Genomic DNA, 18,802 nt, shown 5'->3' with positions numbered 1-18,802 from the left:
TCATATTCACAGCATTTCTTTGCTTTGTTTTGCTCTTTGCTGTCTCTGCACTGATTATACATTATCCACATGCCTACCTATGTCATTGACCACTATACTGTTTTTCTTGTGTACATCTGCAGTTTCCACAACCTCTGACTCACTAAGAAATTTAACCCAGGTAAAATATTTATTTATTTTTATTTTATTTATTTATTTAACATTTGTTGACCGGGAAAGTCCGACTAGGTTCCACAGATCCTATTTGGGAGAACATGCAAACTCCACACAGAAGGCACCCTGGCCGAGAATCGAACCAAAGAACCTCTTGCTGTGAGGCGACAGCATTAACCGCTGCACCACTGCGCCACCCTTATCCAAATTTACATATTTTAGCCAGATATTTTAACTAGCATCTGTTGAGATCCTTCATGCTTTTTTAAATGTTCAGGTGTTCAGTCTAAATATCGCAAACTGATCACTAAGATTTATTTTCAAAATTTTAAACTGTTGTCATCAAATGGATGGGCAGTAAGCTGTGGACTTCTACTTGCACTACAATTCAATAAGAATAAACACTCTTTTTTTTTCAGAAAAAGTGACAAAAAATATGTATGTGCACCACAGCAGTATGCGATGTACTGCATGACCTACAGTTAACTCAGTTGTATTTTCATGGCAAAATAATAATATACTGCAAAATGAAAGACTGGACAATGACATTCAGTGACTAAGGTAGTTAATATGAAAAATACCTTGTCATATTCCTTATTTTATAGCCCTCATTATTCTGGCAAGCTTCTCTCAACCTTTCTGACTTGCTTGGCTTCTGTCTGTGTAAGGGCAAATCAAACACACAATGTGCTCCAATGGTGACCTAGGAGGAGATCTGCAGAGTGGTAAACCACTCTTCTTCCTGATTTCCCCAGAGGACAAATTCTAGCACCTTATTGGTTATGATAAAAGAAATGACAGAAAGGCATAACTGGATATCCCAATCCATGTCAGAAATGAGGATTCAAACAAGTCTAAGAAACTGGCCTTAGCAGTAAAGAGGAAGGTATACACTTTCTATTATTACAACCAAATGTACGTTTGAACACCACCAATGGGAGAAACATGACAGAATGACAACACGTTGGAGTCACCAAGTGTAAGTCAGTGAAGTTCAATCTAAGGTGTCAAGATGATGTCCGGAAAGAGCAGGTACATACAGAACCAAAAATAACATTTCTTCATCTTCAAAAAATAGTCCATTCGACTTTCTATGTTGACACACACACACACACAAAAAACTATCACTATCTCTCTCTATTCAATGCCACACTCTTTTTGGCAGTCATGTCCGACTGTCACAGGTCTTCTCTCACATAATTCATCCATTGCTTTGCTGGACACCGTCATTTCTTCTTGCTTTCTTCCTGTCTGTCCCAAATCATCTTAAACAAATTGTCTCCAAATTTCCTGCACATGTGCCAGAACCACAGTAATCTGTTCTCTTTGGCCTTCTCTGCATTTGGAACTACTTGTGCTTCTTCTCTTATGTCCCCCAGCGTGCATCCTACTACCCATCTCAGGTACTTCATCTTTTTCACCTCTAACTTCCTCAACTGGATTACCTTCACTGCCCAGATTTCTGTAACACACATTAGTGCTGGTTGCATCACTGTTTTGTGCACCTTTCATCTTCTTCAGAATTCTTCTGTCACATACTATCCCTGACACACTGTGCCAGTTGGCTGCAGCCCCTCCGATTCTAGCAGTGACAGTCTCATTCAGACTTCCTTTCTTCTCAACCACCCCTCCCAAATACCTGAAGCTGTTAACCTGTTCCATTCTTTTCCCTTCTATGTCAATTTTCAGCTTCTCCGATTTGCCCCATTTGCTGCCATAACAACTGTCTTATCTATACTCACTTTCAACCAGTGAGCCTTCAGTTTTGCATTCCATTCCTCTATTGATGACTGAAGTTCTTAGCAGTTTTGGATGTGGACCAGTAATACTTACAATGTGTTCATTCAAAACAGCCCTATATATCTATACAGACACACATATTTTGCAATGAAAAATAATTTGAGACAGTTTCCTGAAATGCATCCTCAAAGTCAAAGCTGGAGGAGTAAGTCATCATTCATTCCCAGTCCTTCTGCAGGACAGCATCACATAGACAGAGAAACACAGGTATGAGAGATGTGGAGCTCACCAGAGGCAGATTAATATGAGTGATTTTGTTTATGCAAATGAGCATGGGATGTCACTGGAGTCATAGATAAGAAACCCAGAACAGAAAATGGATGATTTACAAGTGCATGGACAAAGGGCTGCATGACAACTGAACTCCAACAGAATATCTAGGACAGACTTATGGAATCAAATGTCAAAACTCAAACTCCCAAAAAATTCCAATAATTAGGGAGAGAGCAGGTGGGCAATTAAGATTTGGGATAATTTATCACATATTACAATAAATGAAAGATCTAAAGGACCTTGTCCCTCACACAAGCAGCATCTCATTTGGGAACCATAGTTGCTAGTTGTCCATGTAAGGGTAGATAGAAATTCCAAGACCATAAAAACACATGGCTATTAAGGCTACCAAGTCTGCAAAGATATGAGTAGCAGACAACAATCCAAAAGGGCAAAGTCTTGAACCAGTAAGTGCTTCTGAGAAAGATGACCTAGAATATGAATGTAGTAAGCATCTTAAGTCTATTGCAAAGAATGTAGCATGTTCAAATGCTGACAAAGAAGCTCCAATTAACAGCAATCAGAAATTCTTGTTCTGAATGAAACTATTCAAAATGTGGAGACCCAGAGCTGAGTGTAGCTGAAGTGTAAGCTCCTATCTCTGTAGAAAGGCATCGAAACAATGGCATCTTTGGGTAGTAAATCATGTACTTCTAGAAGATCTGAATAGCACAAAGTAACCAGAAGAGGAGGAGGAAAGGAGAATAGTGATGACTTATAGGAGTCTGGCCCGCCTTCAGCAGCCTCCAGCCTCATCACCCAACAGTGAACATGTAAAGCACTTGTATGTTACGGAGAGACACCAACAACCACTTCAAGTGACTTCCTTCTCCTCAGATAGTCTATGAAGGCACCAGTGTATGACTCTGCAAAGGCACTTTTTTTGTGCTTTGTATGGTTGATTTCATTTATTCATAAGACTTATGATAAGGTGGAATCAGTTTCTTGGTTTTATAGCAGTGGCGAAGATAATGAACCTCCTTTTCTCTCTCTTATGGTCAGACATAGACTTCCTTAATCTATCAACGTGGCTAGCACCACTACAGACAGTATTCTGAAGGAACTATTTATTTCTTTTCATGCAAACAGACAAAGCCACAACTGTATCCAATGTACCACTCCATAATGCCATCCTGGCTAGAGTATCCCCTATGAATTAGTGTGTCTTCACACAGACACACACGTTATGGACATTTTTTATCTTGTTTGATGGATAAGATTTCAAGAGGCACCCGTTGTTGTTTCTTCATCTTTAATTCCCAACAAAGATGGCATATTACAACCACCAGAATGAACCATACAAAAGCTGTAGAACGAGTTAGTACATCTAATGGTACTCAGTTTAACACAAACTGTTCTCCTTACTTATATAGCTAGTTAAATGGAAAGATCAATAAACAGACTAAAAAAGTACAACTCTAACACTAACCAGACACAGAAACCGAAGACAAAAAACTACAAAAATGGACAGAAAATGCAGCTCCAGCCTGCTATTCTATAAATCAAACTCTCTCAATCTGCAAAGACTTCCAAAAGAGGGAGAAGGGCACCAAAAGCAGGTACTTTATCCCATTACCCCCACTAAACATCTCTTATAGATTGCTCATTTTCCATCTGGGGGCATTTGGTACCTATGGTCAACCTATGCCCACCATTTTGAGAAGACTCATTTCCTTGTTCTCTAACCCAGTCATAGGCATCTATTTTCACACCAACAAAGCAGCACAGAAAAAGCACCAGATTACCAATGTTTGATTAGTGGCATGGGTGCTGGAGGGGTCATGGAGTAGATTGGAGTGAGTGGCAAACATTGGCTCACTTGACCTTGGGGTGTTAAGATGGGATGTTGTGCAGATGGAGAAGTGCGCCTCCTAAAGGCAGCAGAGCTAACAACTCCGTCACTGTGTGGAGGGAGTCTGAGTTTATTCCACTGTAGCAATATGAAGATGATCTCAACGGCCCTGAACAAGGGGTCCTCCATGATCCTCAAGAACCAACAGAAAATAAAGTTTGTCCCCATAACAGTATATTTGGTTAAAACACCTTTGAACACCTCTTCATAATGAGTATGACTGCATGGTGGTTGGATTTGACTAATGACAGGGCACCTACATGTGAAGAGCATAGCACATCAGAGTTACATTTGTGAAGACTAGAGCTAACATTTTTGAGCCTCTAGTTATTAAGTGAATGAAATGGAATACTGAAGCAGCATTGATGAAATCTAGGAAGCATTCTGCTTACTTATTTGCTATAGTGAATGTTTCCCAGTTAATGGAGGAGAAAAGTATTTGGTCCAGTGACAAAACCTGTTTAGATACATCTTGAGGACTTTAGATGGACATATCACTAGAAGTCCATCACTACGCTAAAACCACATTTTAGTAATAATGTAGCTATCTATATTTTCAAGGCTTGGGAAGGTTCATTAGAAGAGTAACTTCTTATTTAGGTTTCTAGAGTTGGGCAGTCCTAAATCTTGATTTTGTTTGACTATGATGGTAGCATGAGGAGACTGACCTTGCCTAAAAAAAGGTACTATGGGGTTTGAGAAAGTTTTGGCTAACATATGAAAGCCATGAGGCGAGACGTGTAGTCCATCCCTAGCAAAGCAGGAATGGCTGTCAATCACCTCAACTCAGGCTGATATAATTTGGACCTCCTTAGAGTAATAACAATAATTAAGGCAATAGTTCAAGTCAATGATCTTTTGTTTGCATATGGCATCAATTCTTGGTGATGCTGCTCAAGGCTAGTTTCATACTGACATCAGACACATTCTGATTACTCTGTCATGTTTCTCTTTGTATGATCCAAGGAGTTCACTCCCATGTGCACACTCACCATACAGTACAACTTTTCACTGTTGCTTGCCAAGAAAACAACAAAAAGAAATGGCTTAGTAAATCCTTGAGGTGATGTTTTGTTTAGAAACAGTTAAACACAATTTCTTGGCATGAAAAGAAACAAAAAGATGCTCAGATTTCCTAATATCCTTACTCATATCTAAATAATATCTGAGCTGTCTGTGCAAATCCAAGGAATGTAGAATCCTCTCACTATTATTTTGAGAAAGAAAAAAGGAAGGAAGATGGTCTGATTCAAAGATAAGTCACTGACCCACACCGGCCTGAAGAGAGACACAAATTCCTTTGAAAAAACAAAAGGAGACTGACCTCCATAAGAGCCTGCAGCTTAGAGAGACTCTTGGCAGAAGACAGAGCCAACAAGACAGTCTTCCAGGTACCCAAATGCAAAGTAGAAGAAGCTGCTGGTTCAAAAGGTGAGTGGGTCAACTTCTCAAGAACAAACTTCAGGTTCTGAGGAGGAGGAATGTGTTTTTTTTGGAGGCCTAATATGAACGATACCTTTTTAAAACTGTATAAGTTCATGGGTAAGTACTAGGCTAGCTGCCCTTGCAGGTCACTTTAAGCCTAACATCCCTTTTGTGCTCAAAATAACCTATCCCATTTGGTTATAGATTAGCCTTAACCACCTCAGGGTCAATAATTATATACTGCCCCTAATGAAAATAAATGGAATCATACCATAAATAATTTGAGGGCACCCATTCATGGGACAAAGCATTCAGCAGATGCCTCTGTCCATTAGTAGCACAGGGGCAGTCCTGGGGTAATTTTTTTGTTTCCCATCCAAAGATCCAAGTTGTGCTTGAAAATGGACAGGGGTGAACTCTGTTTTATGTGGATAGGGAGTCTGTTCCACAGCAGCAATATTCTCTGAGAGAGCTATAATTGTCCCTTCAAACCATTCTGCTGATGTTGCAGAAGAGGTTTAGATCCCTAGACTGAGTATTGCTGATGCAGTTTAACTTGCAAATATGCAGTACATCCATCAATGATGGGTCAGAGGATGCCTTTTATGCCAGACACAGGTCACCTCTTAGCAGTCTTGTAGAAAACGGAGTATAGTGACAGGGCTTTGAGTTGTTCCATGTAGGGCATGTTTAGATCTTTCAATCTCTGTTAGCACCACCAAAAAAAGATACATTTTGGAGAAGTATTTATGAAGATCTTGTGGAACACAAAGATGCTAAATGGATAGAACTAGTAAAAGAAAGAATAAGTTCAAAGGTACGGGATATGAAATGGGATGAAGTAGCAGCCAGAGAGACTGAAACAAAGTTAAGAAAAGCCTCTAACTGGAAAACCCCAGGTCCAGATGCAGTACCTAACTTCTGGTTAAGTATTAACATCTTTGCATGAAGATTTAGCGATGAGTAAGAACTATTTATATGCGTACCCCAAACAGACACTAGCCTTTTTAACAAAAGGAAAAAACAATGCTCCTACTTAAGACTGAACCTACAAGTTACCCTAAAAATTATAGACCAATAACTTGTCTTTTGACAACGTATAAACTATACACCAGAATTGATGCTGACAGAGTTTATAGTCATTTACAAGAAAACTTAATTATGGCAATAGAACAAAAGGGCAATAAAAGAAAATCATATAGCGGAGAACTGTAAAAAAAGGGAAAGAATCTAATTATGGCATCGATTGACTGCAATAGAAGCATTTCATAGTATCCCACATTCGTGGATAAAAGAGTGCTTAAAAATGCATATGATACACCCTACACTGACCGATTACATTACAGTGACCATGAAACAGTGGCAAGTAACTTTGCAATTAACCCATGATAAAGGAAAAAAATTATTATCACAAGGATAAACATTCAAAGGGGGATATTCCAGGGTGACTTCCTGTCACTGCTGCTTTTTTTACTTCCCTTAACCCATTAAGCTGTCTACTTAACAGATTAAGCCATGGCTATAATTTGGCTCCTAGAAAACAAAGTGTAAAGACTTCTCATCTTCTCTTTGTCGATGATTTAAAGCTGTATAGCTCATCAGATGAGGAACTGAAAGCAAGCAGTCAAACCTTTTTCAGATATAAGAATGTCATTTGGTCTTGATAAATGTGCAAAAGCAACCTTTAAAGCAGGAAAGCTGCAGCACCAAGAAGACATCAGTTTGGGACAGGAATGTGATACAAAATAACTTGAGCAAGAGGGAATGTATAAATATTTGGGAATTGATGAAGGATCAACAATAACACATGAATAAATGCGAATAAAACTTAGTAAGGAATATTTTAGGAGACTTAAATTAATTCTGAAAACAGCACTGACATCTTTGATTGACTGGCCACAAAAGGTGTTAGATAAAGGAAAACAAGGATGCTCCAACTCTCATCAAATGATTTATACAAATCAGTGCATACCAAGATTATATACTCCCCGTTCCGAAGAAGATATGAGCCTCTTTGAAACTGATTACACGTACAGATCTGCAATCATGGGACACCACACATCTGCTGACCTCAAAAGACCCAAACACAGTGAAAGTTTTGAAACATCAGGAGAATAAATCTAAGAAGACTTCCCCGATTAGTCCAGTAGAAGCATATCGACGTCAAGTGGGAATGGAATTCAAACCAGTAGTAGTTAAAAATCAGGCAGCAACTGAATGTGCCAAAAAACAAAAGAAAGAATACAAGGTGAAGGATCAGATGAGAAGGCAAGAAATGTGGAAAATGCATACAGTGGATATAAAAAGTGTACACACCTCTGTTAAAATGCCAGGTGTTTTTTGTGATATAAAAAATGTGACCACAATAAATCATTTTCCCACCTTTAATGTGACCTATAACCTGTTCAATTCAGTTGAAAAATCTGCTAGGCGAAAAAATATAAAAAATAAAAAATGTACAATAAGCTGGTTGCATAAGTGTGCATGCATAAGTGTGCACGCCCTTAAACTTTGTTGAAACACCTTTTGATGGCCCTGTTCTAAACTTGAATACTGGCAATAAGAATAAAACCACTCAATACCTGTTCCATGTGGTATTAGGGAAAACAGGTCTTTGATAACAATTGTTACAAAAATCATATTTGCCTTAAATTTGTCAATGGAAACCTTTGTCAAAAAATCCCAGGAGTCTTTAAAGCAGTATGTATAATCATCTAGTACTGCTTTTGTGCGGTAATACATATACTTAGCTATTAGAAATGTTTCTGCAGCCTTGGCATCCACAATAGGCCTAAGGGGGGGGGGGGTTCCTTTAGGCTCTTGTGTATCTTTGGAATTGCAAATATTGTGGGGGTCCTTGGGCAGATAACTTTTAAATAATTATATTCAGGTGGGGAAATCTGCTCATTCAAAAGTAGGCCCTCTAATATTAGCTCTATGTTATAGTACGCTACATTCAATTCACTCAAGCTTATTTCTTCATGACAAGATGTACAAGGCCTTATTTTTAACCTACGATATCGACTTTGCAGATATTAAAAAAGTGATGCATAAAAACTGAAGGTCTTTGATATAGACCCAGATTATACCAAGACAGTAGGAACTAATAACTTCATAGGTAGGTACTAGGCTAGTGGCCCTGGGGGCTATATAAGCATATCCAAAAAGGTAATCTGGCTTACGCCACCCAAGAAAACTATTTTCCTGTGCCCATGTCAAGCAGAGCCACAGAAGTGATCTTCTGGATGAATTTCCTATTTCCCATCCAATCATCAAGATTTTTCTTGAAGAGTACTAATGAGGAGCTTTGTTTGATACAGATAGGTAGTTTGTTCCACAGAATGCAAAGTCTCTGGGACAGGAATCTATCCCTCCAGCATGTTCTGTTTATTGTGGTGACAAGGTATAGGTCCCTAGAGCATATAGCTCGGAGGGATTGGGATATCTTTAAGTGGAGCATGTCCAACAGATCTGGGTTTGACATAGCTTTGTATGTTAGGCAGAGATCGCCTCTGAGTAGGCGATATGCAACGGAGTAAAGCTGGAGTTTTTTGAGACGGTCTGCATAGGGCATCTGTTTGAGGCCGGTAATCTTCTTTGTGAGGTATTTCTGCGGCATTTCCAGTTGTTGTAGATGTCTTGTGAAGTACATACCAAAAGGGGCGTTGTACTCTATAACGGGCCTAATGAGTGATGAGTAGAGGGGAACAATGACCTTTTTTTCTGGATGAGAATCCTTTTGTGATGAGGTGTGCCACGTAGAAGGATTTCCTGACTACTGTGGGAATGTGATTATCAAAGGAGAGACTACTATCCACCCGTGTCCCAAGGTCTCTTATAATACTTTCAGTGTTAAGTAGACTACCGCCTGTGTGGTAGTTCATGGGTACAGAGTTTTTATCAAAGGGGATGACAATGCACTTTTTGGTATTGAGCTTGAGGTCATTGCTTTGACACCAGGCATCTGTCTCAGTGAGGCCCTTTTGTAGGATGTCCACACAGTTAGGAGCTTCGATTATGGCTCCTAGTTTGCAGTCATCTGCGAACTTCGTTAGTCAAAGACCTTCTTGTTAGCCTGTACTTCAGAGAAGTAGATACCAAACAGGAGAGGACCCAGGACTGAACCCTGTGGTACTCCACTTGTCACTGGTCTGAAGTCGGATTTGGAGTCTGCTACTTTCACAGTGTGGGTTCTGTAAGTGAGCCAGTTGGCAACCCATCTTGTGACACAGGGATTTATACCGAGGTTAATGAGGTTTATCTATAATTCCAGAGTGGGGGATGGTGTCGAAAGCCTTGGCAAGATCTAGATAGGCTGTGTGAACCACCTTACCCTTGTCTACGGCTTTGGTGACTGCTTCAAAGAAGTCGATTAGGTTTAGGAGACATGATCTGCCTTTTACAAACCCGAACTGGGTGGGGTCCAGAGTTTGGAGATTACCAATGTCTTTGTTTATAAGTTCCATGATGATACGTTCCATGGCCTTGCAGACCAGGCTCGTCAGGCTAATGGGGCGGTAGTTCCCGGGGTCCATGGTGGCTCCCCCCTTGTGGAGTGGGATAACCGTTGCTGTGCGCCATTCAGCCGGCACAAAGCCTGAGGTGAGGCTATGATTGAACATGGTACTTACGTGGGGTGCCAGTTCGTGTAGAACGCAGCCTGGGATGTTGTCTGGTCCCATGGATGCTGTGTTCTTGGCTTTGGAGAGTGTGGTTTTTACCTGTGCAGCCGTGATTACAGGAACTTTGCATTCTTCCGGTATAGAGATGGGCTTTTTAGGGGGTGGGGGGGGTAAAGTCAGCACTGAACCTGCCAGGATGTTGGCAATATCAGTTGGGTCTGTATATTTAGTGCCATTGTGCTGCAACTCAGAGCAGATCTGAGTGTTGCCATTGAGATTCTTGACATAGCTATAGAATGCTTTGTGGTTGTCTTTAGAATCAGTGGCGATTTTGTTTTCCTAACTAGCTTTGGAGGATTTTATCAAGGATCGCAGCTTTTTACTGAGGTTGACCAGGGAGCTCCTCCACTCATGGGATTTTACTCTCTTTTGCAACAGTTTCTTCCTTCTGTTGTACAGTTTGTTTATGGCAGGGGACCACCAGATTGGCTTCCTTTATTTGGAGGATAGCATCTTGGTTCTGTTTGGGATAGCACGATCCATGCACTCATGTAAGTGCTTATAAAGTGCAATTGTGTAGGACTCAGTAGTCGTAACTGTATTATTCATCTGCATGGGTGTCATGAAGTTCACCACTTCTGTCTTAAGAAGCATGAAGTTGGCTTTGGAGAAATTATTTTACCATGGTTTCCTTAATGGGGGGTGGGGGCAGGATGTGGATATCTAAGGTAATTAGCTTATGGTCGTATCGGACCAATGAGGCCTTGACTTCAGGTGTGGAACACCGGTCACTCATGTTGGTAATGACTAGATCTAGGATATTGTTGCCCCTGGTGGGGGTGTGGATAAGTTGATCCGGGGCATTGGAGTTTATGAATTCCAGAAAGTGTTGAGCGAAGGAGTTGGTACATGAGTAGTTTTCCCAGTTAATAGTGGGATAGTTGAAATCGCCCATTATTAGGGTGTTAGGTTGAACCCTAATATTTTCCAGTACGTCAAGAAACGAGGAGTGGGAATCCTGGGGCATGGTGGGTGATCTGTAGCAAGCTAGAATTTGGACTGCAGTTTTGCCCAGAGTTAGCTGCATTTGGATAACCTCAGCTACATTATGCTGAGCAACTAGCCTGGAGGTGTGGATATACTTAATGAATATGGACACACTTCCGCCTTTGGTGTTCCGGTCCAGGTTACATGGCCGAAAAGTGTGGTATGAGTTATAGCATGGTAGTGCAGGGGTGCTCTCTGGAGCCTTGAACCAGGTCTCAGTCACTGCACAGATATCGATGTTCTCCATTTTAAGGAGTGCCTCGAGTGAGTGCATTTTGAGATTTAGACTTCTAGCACTGAGTAGCATTCACCCTCAGTTTTTGCTTGCCTGTTCCTGTTACAGTGGTGAATTTGTCATTTGAACCTTGCCTAAAAAAGGCACTATAGGGGGCGGCAAGAACCTTAGCCAGTATCCGGAATCCCAGGGGTGACAGGTGCAGGCCATCTCTGGCAAAGCATCATGGTCTGTCGACCATGTCATCCCAGGCAGACAGATACTGGATCCCTTTACAATGTCACCAGAAGGTTAGCCAATTGTTGAAGTCAATCATTTTGTCCTTGTACTGCGGCATCATTCTGGGTGATGGCAGAATGCTACTCAGGGCTAGGGTCATACCTGCCTGGGCTACAAGATCAGAGAGCTCTTCCATGTCACTTTTCATGTAGTCCAGGGAGGTACGTCTCAGGTCGTTCACATCAATATGGACAATGACAGTGTCATTTTGTACTTGTTGTGGAGTGACCTGAGTGCGTGGGTTATATGGCGGATCCTGGCACCTGACAGGCAGCTGACAGTAACCTTCTCCTTGTTTAGCCTGGTGAGTGGGACATCAGTGTGCCTGACTATAGAGTCACCTATGACAAGTGCAAATGCAGGCTTTTAAATCAGAAAGTTGAGAAAGAAGGAAAAACTGCCCAAACGGCCAATAACTACAATTTCTGGGCCAGAACCACTCCTTACCTAGTGCTTACCACTCCCACTGATAAACTAGAAGGCTTCCCTCCAACACAGAAAGCTTGGGGGGGCTCAGAAGCTTACATACAGTCCTAGATACAGCAAATCTGAATTTGGACTACATTAGTTACAGGAAAGGTTTTTTTTTTTTTTTTACTGCATTTTGGTTTTTATGCATTCTGAAGAAGTCCCTCTACCAGGGATGAAAGCGCTAAATAAACTGGATTGGATTTTACTTTAATGCATTTTGGTTTTTATGCATTCTGAAGAAGTCCCTCTACCAGGGATGAAAGCGCTAAATAAACTGGATTGGATTTTACTTTATCAGTCAGCTGCCTCATTTTTCATCCTTGCATTTTGTTTGTGTATTTCTAAGTTTGTGCTTTCATTGTTCTATATTCCAGACCAAGTTCAAACACAGCATTTGGACTGGTGACAAAGATTCTGATGATGATGGAGCTAGTATGTCACTTATCTTAAGCCTCAGACATAAGACATATGGTGCTTGTACAGGCCCAGGGATTTGGTATGCTGGCCAGAAATACTGCTACCCTCGGCAGGATATCTTTCTGTAAGGAATGATGTCCTTCCTTATCACTTTTGCAGTATATGTGCACCTCAGGGGAAGGGTCTTGAGGATTTTTGTAATGTGGTGGATCCTTACACCAGACAGAATCTAACGTATTCCCCTTTCCTTGCTCATCCTGGTGAGTGGTGCATCAGTGTGTCTCACTATGGAGCATCCTAGAACTAGGATGATGGCCTGACAGTGGGTGACTTTCTTTTTCGCTTCTAATAGTTGTTTCTGCTACAGGTGCTGTTTGCTTGTAAGTGTGTCCCTGTGTACCTTGTTTACCCAACCTACATTCAGAAGGTCCTTGAGGTTTGGGCAGGGATTCTTATGTACCTCAGCTAAGATATTTTATCTTCCGATTTAATATTATGTGGGCATGGCTGTATGAGTGAGAGCTTGGCCTCCAAAGTTAGTATATTGTTTGCATCTCCACGCATATAGATTTATCTAGTGGAACAAAATGTCTGTCAGTAAGAATGAGGCATGTCTTACACAGCCTAAGAGTGCCTAGAGCTAGCAAGCAATAATCACAATAAATCATCAGCAGCAGTTTGTAAACACAGTTTAGTAACAGCAGTAGCACAATTTATAAATACAATGAGAGCTACCAAATCAGGCTTGGTTTCTTTAATGAAAGCAACAGCAGGTTGTGGCTGCTATAATAAATAACTTAGCAATCTGGCCTGGGTGCTACAACAGCAAACAATTTCATTTATAGTGAATCAGAAGCACAGAATAGCAAGGTATGGTTTTGGTAAAGATAGCAGAAGCAATTAGCAAAGCATAAAATATAATGCAATGGAGCAACAGTCTCATAGAAATGTCAGTGGAATGGCACAGCTTACACATTCCTCACAGCAAAAGCAAACACTACTCTAGATCTACAGGGCCATAATGAGCAAGCATGCTCACCAGCACCTAGCTGTCCACAAATGTGTGCAGTCGTACGCTGCTGAACACCTCAAAAGGTACATGGTGATTAGTTTCAAAGATGACACATTCTCTTATGGATTAAGGAAAAAAAAAACAGATAGTGTGACTACTTGGACCTGCCAAATAGTTTTCAACAGAGTACAACCATGCTTCAAAGTATGTAGTACTTCCCAGGTGCATCAGGAAGTGGCTTGAGGTCAAAGCTATGTAGATGTACTTTGAAATGCTTGTGTAGTTGCAGCCCGGCCAAAATAATCAGCATCTGCAAACACACTAAATTTAAATCAATTAGAGAAAGGGGGGGTTGGCATAATGGTTAACGTGTTTATCGCACATACACAAGCTGATAAGCATGTCTATGATGTTCTGCTAACATATCTAGCAATACCTTCAGTACCACATGGACAGCATCATGTAACCCACAATGTTAACTTTTAGTGAACCAAGACATTGTAAAAAGCTGATATTAAGTTTAACTACAAGACAGAACTTAACATTCAAAATGCTAGTACAATTTTCAAAATGGAAGTCCTTCTGCTCAGAGGAATGTATAAAACATGTGAACTCCCTCTTGAATAGAAGTTGTAAATGATTACGAAAGAATCAGAAGGAAATAATTCATCACGCCTCAGGCTTATAATATGCCACAGGAAAATGTCATATGTACTAGTCATATTATATGCAGTTAATTTAGTGAAAAAAAGTCAAGAAGATATTAGCACATAGGTGTTAAAACAAGATCAAGGAAAAAAACTTTCACTTATATGAAACTAATTTACTAGAGTCAGAATTACAGAATCTCAAGGGGGGTTGTAATGGATTTATAATGTCACATTTGTTAACAAGCACACTTGCATCTGGATTTCGAATTTCAATTGTTAACAGGCACACTTGCATCTGAATTTCGAATTTCAATCTGTTTTATCTGTCCAACATAAAGTAACTAAAACCAAATCCCAAACTTCTTCAAGAGATGTTCAAAATAACAGTTCACAAACTCAAACATAATTTAATAAATTCACTCCAACCTTTTTTTCCAGTCCATCTGACAAGCTCATTATCAACATGTCCAATCCATGTGAATACTGTAAACATAGTTTTCAATGTTTAGATAAATAGAATATAAGCATACAATCCCTTTTGCTACATTCATGTAGTGACTCCTGTGTCGCAAGATAAGGTTTTACTGTTCGGTTGCAAATTAAAACAATTAACATTTTAATTAACATTAACATTTTCCTTCTGGAAGCCACATTATTCATGAAATAGCTTAACTGTCTAGATAACTGTATTAAAGAGTGGAAACGCATATAAGATAAGGTAGTAACCAAACAACTGACCCTTTACCCTACTAAGAACTGAAAGGGAGAAGCGGGAATGATGTGATAGGATCACGAGTTCCATGGAAAATAAGTCATGAAATCATTTCCACCATGCTGTTACCCACCCTCTCACAAATAAATGGTTGAGTCCCCATTAAGAAAACAAAATGAGACTCAGAACGTCACCTCTTCTGCTTAATGTATCGGTTGGCAGGAACAAATACTAAAAATATTAATAAGAATTTTGTTTTGTTGCACCGGCTTCTGCTTGGCTATCAGACAAAAAAAAAACAAAATGCCTCATGGAGAAAGAAATTGCACATTTAAATCATTCAGGGATGGAACAATTTCATACCCAAACTTTTCCTATGATGGGCCACTCTGTTATAAAATAGTCTCAATGAATGACAAAGAACATTCACAAATGGCGATTTTTAAATGGGTTTAAAAAGGGCATTGTGTATGACAAAAACATGCTATTAGCAAACCATTACAGTCTTCAATTTCCATTATCACCAGTTACAACATAATATTGATATCTATATTTATTTATTTGACATTTGTTAACCAGGTTAATCTGACTGGGCAAGAAGCCCTTTTTCAGCAGAGGCCCGAGTAGCAAAGTTCCAAACACCAAAAACAAATACAGAGCTTAACTAAATGACAACAAGGAACTTTTATGGTATACCAACAGCGATCAGACTTTTTAACATAAGATTTAAATAGTTGTACACACATACAGAGTAAGACTGCAATTAACACTTTGCAAATAACACGTTAAAATATGTAAAGTAATACAGTACATTTGACTGAGAGAAAACAGGTTATTTATAGCCTTACACAGTTTTTGATTTTTAGGTGGACTGCAGGAAGAAAAAAAGTAATACTGGTATAGTTATTATTAACAGAGATAAAGCAGGAAGGAAGATGAGGAGAAATAAGTCAGGGGCAAGTCCATGTTTCGAGCATCTAATATTTTAGCACTTTTTTTAAACTGCAACTGTTAGTGATAGCTCTTAGGCCTGGGGAAGTTTATTCCAGGTGTCTGGAACTGACAGAAGTTTACCAATTTGCTTCATGGGCTTACAGACTTCCAGGAGATGTTGGTCTGCACTGCTGAGACAGCGTATGTGGGTATAGAGAGGGATTAGGGTAGAGAGAGTAGGGCAAAGGGAGGGATTAGCTAGTATAGTGTGTGAGATGGAGATGAGGAAGTAAGTTGGTTTTGAATTTCTGGTCACAGAAGATTTTTTAGTGCAGTGATGGGAGCGATAAGGAAGATTTGCAGCAAATCTGGCCATTTTATTGTAGGTGGATTCAAGTTTGGCCATGAGGTTGGATTGTAGGTTAGTGAGTATAGATGCAGTGTAAAAGAGAGTAGGCATTAGAAAAGCTTGTGCCAGAGAATGTTTTGTGTCCTTAGGTATTTTTTATTCCTATACAATACGCCTAGTTTTTGGTGCGTTTTTTGATAGCCTGTAGAATATGGATGTCAAACTTAAGTTAGTTGTCGATAACACCACCAAAGAGTGAGTGGTATGAGTTGACTGAGATAGTAGTATTGTTAAGAGATGAGACTGAAAAGGAGCTTTTGCAATGTTGTAGAAATTTAGGGAGGAAGACAAGTTGTTTTGTTTTTCTTTTAAGGTTTAACTAGGATTTCACTGCTGGTTAGCCATTTTTCCATAGACAGAAGTGAGTCTTGGGTAAGGGATAAAAGGTGTGGGAGATAATTGGAGCAAGATATGATAGTGGAATCATCTGCATACTGGATAAGTGAGGAGTGAGGGCAAGATGTGTAAAGCTGACACTTTTAGGAGTTTTGCACAATGTTTGGTTGACTTTGTGTGTGCATTTCTTTAACATTGATGGCTTCCATGGTAACCTTCTAAAGGTGATCTGGAAGGGGAGAGCTCATTTGGTGCTCTTTTGAGTATAAATAGGGGGTTGTTAATGGTTGCACTTGGTTCTGATGATGTCATTATTTGACAAAAGTGCTCAACCTTGCAACCTTGTGTGCAGTTCTCAATAGATTTGGCTTTTATTATTTTATTAAAGTACTGTTGGAGTTCAGTTTTTACTATTTGGACGTTTTTCTTTTCTGCAAATGGAGTTAATCTGGCTTCGGCTCTTATGTCCTTATTCCTTCATCTGTCCCATAGTGTGCATCCTACCACCCATCTCAAGCAGGTCATCTCTATCACCTCTGGCTTCCTCAACTACTCTGCCTTTACTGCCCAGGTTTCCGTACCACACAGTTGTACTGCTCGCACCAATGTCTTATAAACCTTACTTTTCAGCTTCTTTGGCATCCTTCTCTCATTCACTAAACCTGAGACTCAATGCCAGTTGGTTGCAGCCCTCTGATTCTAGCTTGGATCTCCTCATTCAGAATTCCCTTCTCCTCACCACCTCTCTCAGATACTTGAATCAGTTAACCTGTTCCACTATTTTGCCTTCATCTCAATTTCCAATTTCTGATTTCTTCCATTTGCTGCCACTACAAGTCTTATTTGTACTCAGTTTCATCCCATGTGCCTTCAGTTATGCATTTTATTTCCCTATACTTTGCTGAAGTTCTTTCGTAGAGTCTGCCTGTAATGCCACATCTACATAGTGCAACTTTATTGATCTACCCCTTCCGACCTGCTTGCTAATGTAGAACATCATTAGTATGAACAGCAGTGGGCTCAGAGCCGAATCTTGAAGCTCACCTACTCCCACTGGGAATGCCTCTGCAAGAATGAACATGGTTTGTACTGGAGTCATTGTGTCCTTGTAGACAGCTTGCACTAATTCTACCAATGTTTCTGTGACTTCAGATCACTGCAGGGCTGGCCAAAATCAGCTTTCTTGGGACCCTGTCATATGCCTTCTCCAAAAGTAGGAATGCCCAGTTGGACTCTCTCCTCATTTCTAGCTTCTTCTAACAATCTGTCTCACTCCAAACACTGAGTCTGTTGTGCTGTATCCGGACCTAAACTGCTCATCTCCCATCTTACTTTCTACTACTAAGGGTACTCATTTAGCAATCACCCTCTCTACCCTTGATACCTGTTATACTGCCCACAGTTGTGAATGTCCCCTTTGTTCTTGAACAGTGGAACCAGTATCCTCATTTTTCAGTCATCTGGGGTATGCCTTTCTCTCTCTATTGCTAAGAGTTCCACAGGAGTCTTTTCTCCTCTATCTCACCCAACATCTTGATCATATCTGTTGTGACCTCATCTGAGCCTGCTGCTTTACCTGACTTCATTTCCTTCAGTGCTGTTCTTACTTCTTCTATGGTGGGCTCCTCCTCTTCTCTCACCACCATGGGCTGTGTCTGAAGTAGTACAGCTTCTGTGGGGTTTTCTTCATTCAGAAGCTGCTGGAAATACTCCTTCCACTTGCCTCTGATGTCCTGTGGACTGTTGAGCAGGTTGTTGCTGGCATCCATTATGAAGGGTGTCTTATCTTCTTTATCTTGCTGTCTTTGCCTTGCAATCTGATAAGAGTTTCTTTGTGCTATCCACTGATTCTCTTTCCAGAAGTTGGTAGAGTGCATTTGATACCTTGTTGTTGGCTACTGCAAATCCTCTCTTAGCCTCTTTGTTAGCCAACCAGTACTCCTTCCTAACCTAGTCTGTCTTTTCTATTTTCCACTTTTTCTTGCACTGCTCCTTTCTTTTCATGACTTCATGGACTTCTGCATATGTACCTTATTTTTATACCTGGCTTGACTGCACATCTGTTCTGTAGCCCTTAAAAATGCTGTTTTAAAGCACTGCCATTCTTCTTCAGAGGTTCTTGTGCCTGTGACTACAAGATTTGGATTGCTTATAAAACGATCCGGAAATACAAAGC

The 18,802-nt window shown here is 40.2% G+C and overlaps 1 protein-coding gene across 1 annotated transcript in view; it reads right to left on the bottom strand.

The window, feature by feature from the left end:
- Positions 1-18,802, bottom strand: part of POLR3B (RNA polymerase III subunit B) — a gene marked incomplete in the record, with an annotated part of 1,742,661 nt that overhangs the window by 803 nt on the left and 1,723,056 nt on the right.

The sequence above is a fragment of the Protopterus annectens genome, chromosome 11.part0, assembly GCF_019279795.1.
Source record: "Protopterus annectens isolate FY-2018-M chromosome 11.part0, PAN1.0, whole genome shotgun sequence".
NCBI lineage: Eukaryota > Metazoa > Chordata > Ceratodontiformes > Protopteridae > Protopterus > Protopterus annectens.
This window is presented reverse-complemented; position numbering and strand designations above follow the sequence as displayed.